Raw genomic sequence first — 3551 nt, 5'->3', positions numbered from 1 at the left:
AGGTCCTCTTCAGCTCTCAGCCTTGGCACACTGACTGCCAAACCACGCGTGTGCTTGGCCAGAGCACTTTGACCTCAAAGGAGTGAGTCAGACTGGGAGGGCAAAGGCAGCTACCCCAGGAGTCCCACGCAGAGCTGCCAGGTTTTCTGGTCATTGTGCTTTTTGCATCTGGGTGGCCTCCAGTCCTCTCTGGCCCGGCAGCTGTTTTACCCTCAGCTGTGTCCCCCTGACTCCTCAGGCCAGTGCTTCCTGACCCCCTCTGCACACCTGAGCCACCTGTGGAGCTCTGATTTAGCTCTTCTGGAGTGGGTTCTGGTCTACCAGGTTTTTAATGCTCTCCAGGTAAGTCTAATGAGCAACCAAGTTTGAAAGCCACTGTGCTAGACCACCTTTATTCAGAGTCCACAGGTCACTACACACACGGGAGCTGATGAAAAGTGCGGATCTCTGGCCCCACTCTCCCCATTCTATAAGCTCAACACCACTGGGTGTGGAACCTGGGAATTAGCATTCATAACAGGCCTTCGAGGTGATTCCTGTGCATGCTCAAGTTTAATAAAAGCACTGATCAGAGGATCCCTCCTCACCCCAGTGGTGTCCTGGGTTGCGAATGGTTGTCAATGACTCTATTCTACTCAGTCCACCACGGCAAGCCGCAAAACAGGTTAGCACTCCAATGGGACCAAAAGGCCACTCAGAGATGGAGAGCAGATCTCAAAGCCCCAGCACTACCCCACCTGCTTCTCAAGCTTGCCTTGAGCCTTCACAGGTTCCAGGACCAGACCAATCCTTGAGTCTAGAAGATGGCAATCCACACAAGCCTGGCATGAGGAGCAAAGGAAGACGTTCAATGGAACTGGCACCTGGGATGCCGAACTATGAGGTGGATGAGGCTCACGGAGGAGGAAATGGGAGAGGGGGACAGGACAGGTGACATGGAAGGTCAGGGATGAGGTATGCTTGAATATTGCTCTAGATGTTGTAAACATTTCTCTTTCATCGCAGACCAAAATCTAGGTTGGCATGACCAAAGTGCCTAAAAGTGGGCATCAGAGCAGAGAGCTCTGAGCCTTTTGTGGGAATCAGGGGCTACAGGGTGTGAGGGAAGCCACCCTCACAGAAAGATCATGACTGCAATGTACTACTCCAGTGTTCACATTATTACACACACATACGCACACAGAGACGCTCCACGGGAGAACCATAAATAGATCTATCATGTTACTAGATGCATGGACACACACCCACGTGCCCTTGTCTAGCTGCAAAATTCAAGACACCCAAGCATGGTCCTTCACACCTCCTACGGTGGGAGGGAGTCACCAGGGCTCCTTGATACCACCATCTGCAGCCTTGGTTCCACCAGAACTTGGCAAGAACTCCAGGCCCCAGTTGAGGTGGCCACACAACGTTCTTGTTTAGAACTTTCTCCTTGGGATGGTGGAAGTGGTGAAAAGGCTCTCCTAGGACATTTCACACCTCCATATCTCTGTGCAGTCCCAGTTTATATGCACCTCATCTTAGACGGTTGAGTTGGCAGCAGATGCACTTTTCATATGTAAACAATGTTCAAAATACCCTGTTAGAGAATTAATCATTAAGTTAATTCTGGCAGCTTTAGCTAAGGATTGTTTTTGACCACGGTGGGGAGATACGATCTGATCTATTTGGGAATACCACGTGAGGCTTTGGAGTTTTTGAACGTGAACTTCCACAGGTCTCTTCAGTGTGAAGCCTAGGAAGCAATTGTCCTCTCTCTCCTGAAGTTCATATAGACTTGCCAACCCCCACTTACAGATGACAGGGTGCCATGGCACAGCAGCAGGCACTATCACTAGTGGGATTCAAGGGCCTTCTTGGCCTTTTGTGGTTGGTATTAAGGAAGGGAGTGATTCTCAAAGTTACTGGACAGGAATGCAAACCCTAGAACCCCAGTATAATCTAAAATAACCTAGCACCCCACAAAAGAAGAGTGCTCCATCAACCAGTTCTCCATCCCTGTACTCCAGAGTGTGCGTGTAATCATGTGCAAATCCACTGTCAGCCGCGCCAAAATGTTTGTAGATCTGAAATGAATCCAAATCCATTGGTCATAAATTATCCCAGTAGCACCTCCACCACATTCTTGGTAAGTCAGTTCCCCTGGATACGAGCGTCTTCCAGGATCTTCTTTCACCTTCTGATCGTTCTGCTGAGGATTCATTCCCTTGACACTACTCTTGCAGCAAAGTCAGCTTTTTCCTGGGCAGCTAGAGAAGGTTCTGTGTTGCTCATTCATCCTCCAAGGAAGCATTTCCTGACACATTTCCAACAGTAGCCCCAGGGTACCATGACAGCATTGTTGGAAGGTCTCCACAGCCAGGTGTTCACAGTGATCTTCTTAGCCACACTTACTTAATGTTTAATCCCAAAGACCAGAGACCAAGAAGAAAGTTGTTTCCTAGTAGCCAAGAGAAGGATCTTTCTAAGAAAGCATGTTCCCAGGAAGCAAGCTGCAAGGAGTTCCCGTCCAATTTCCCATTCTCCCCCATCATAATTACATAGCCTGCATGGAAGGGGGACGTGGAGAGACAGGGAAAATATTAGGCACTGGGAGAGCTGTCATGCTACGGGATCACCTCCTTTTGCCAAGCTCTCTGTCATCCTAAAAGATCGGTGATGTGTGATGCCACAGGGAGGCGAGGGCAGAGAATGCATTAAGCAACAGACACAAAATTCTACTGGTGCTACATTCCCTGGTCATTCTGCTTCTGGAAAAGTTCTTGGTAGAACTGAGGAAGATTCTCAAGCTGTGTCTTTCATAATGACAGCTTCACTCAGAAGTTCCGAAGGAAATCTCCCAAGACCCTTCCTGGAAATGCAAGAGTAAGGAAGCCTTACAAATTTCCTAGGCCAAGATGGGCAGTGATCACAGATTCTCACACTGGTCCGATGGAAATGGAAGGAAGAGCCAACTCCACGGAGTTTACCCTCTCCCAGAGGTCACCTGTCGATGTGCTAGAAACCTGGGACTCCATATGACAATCCTAAAAAAAAAAACTGGATTCTGCAGAGACTTCTCTCCTAAGCTGTGAAGTCCCAGCACCCTAGGCTGGCCACTATGTTGTGACAGCAAATCCCAAGCGAGAGGCCAAATCTTCCAGCTACTCCTCCCAGGGTCCGGGACAAGTGGAGAGTCAGGAATCCTAACTGGAGAGGGTGTGGAGGTGGTGGAAACTGCATTTGCTCTATTTACAGATTAGCCTAGCACAGCGGATCTGCCTTCTCAGTGGAGATGACCCAAGGCATTATAAAGGGCAAGTTGCTGACCCAGAGAAGGGTGACGGCGGCAGGGTGCTACCACTAACCAAACACAAACGTGGGTAAATGGAAGAGTCCAAGCTCTGGCAGCTGGGTCACACTTTGGAATGGCCCTTCGTTCCCTCCTCACCCCCAGCCTCCCACCCCAAATGCCACTGCCTTTGAACATCCATGACAATTCACATTAGATTATGGTCTTGGCAGCGAGGGGAGGGGAAGGCCAGTGATTTCCAAGAGTCCCCATGTGAGGT

This window comes from Callospermophilus lateralis, chromosome 13, assembly GCF_048772815.1.
Source record: "Callospermophilus lateralis isolate mCalLat2 chromosome 13, mCalLat2.hap1, whole genome shotgun sequence".
Taxonomy (NCBI): Eukaryota; Metazoa; Chordata; class Mammalia; order Rodentia; family Sciuridae; genus Callospermophilus; species Callospermophilus lateralis.
The sequence above is the reverse complement of the archived record's forward strand: the minus strand, read 5'-3'. Positions refer to the sequence as shown.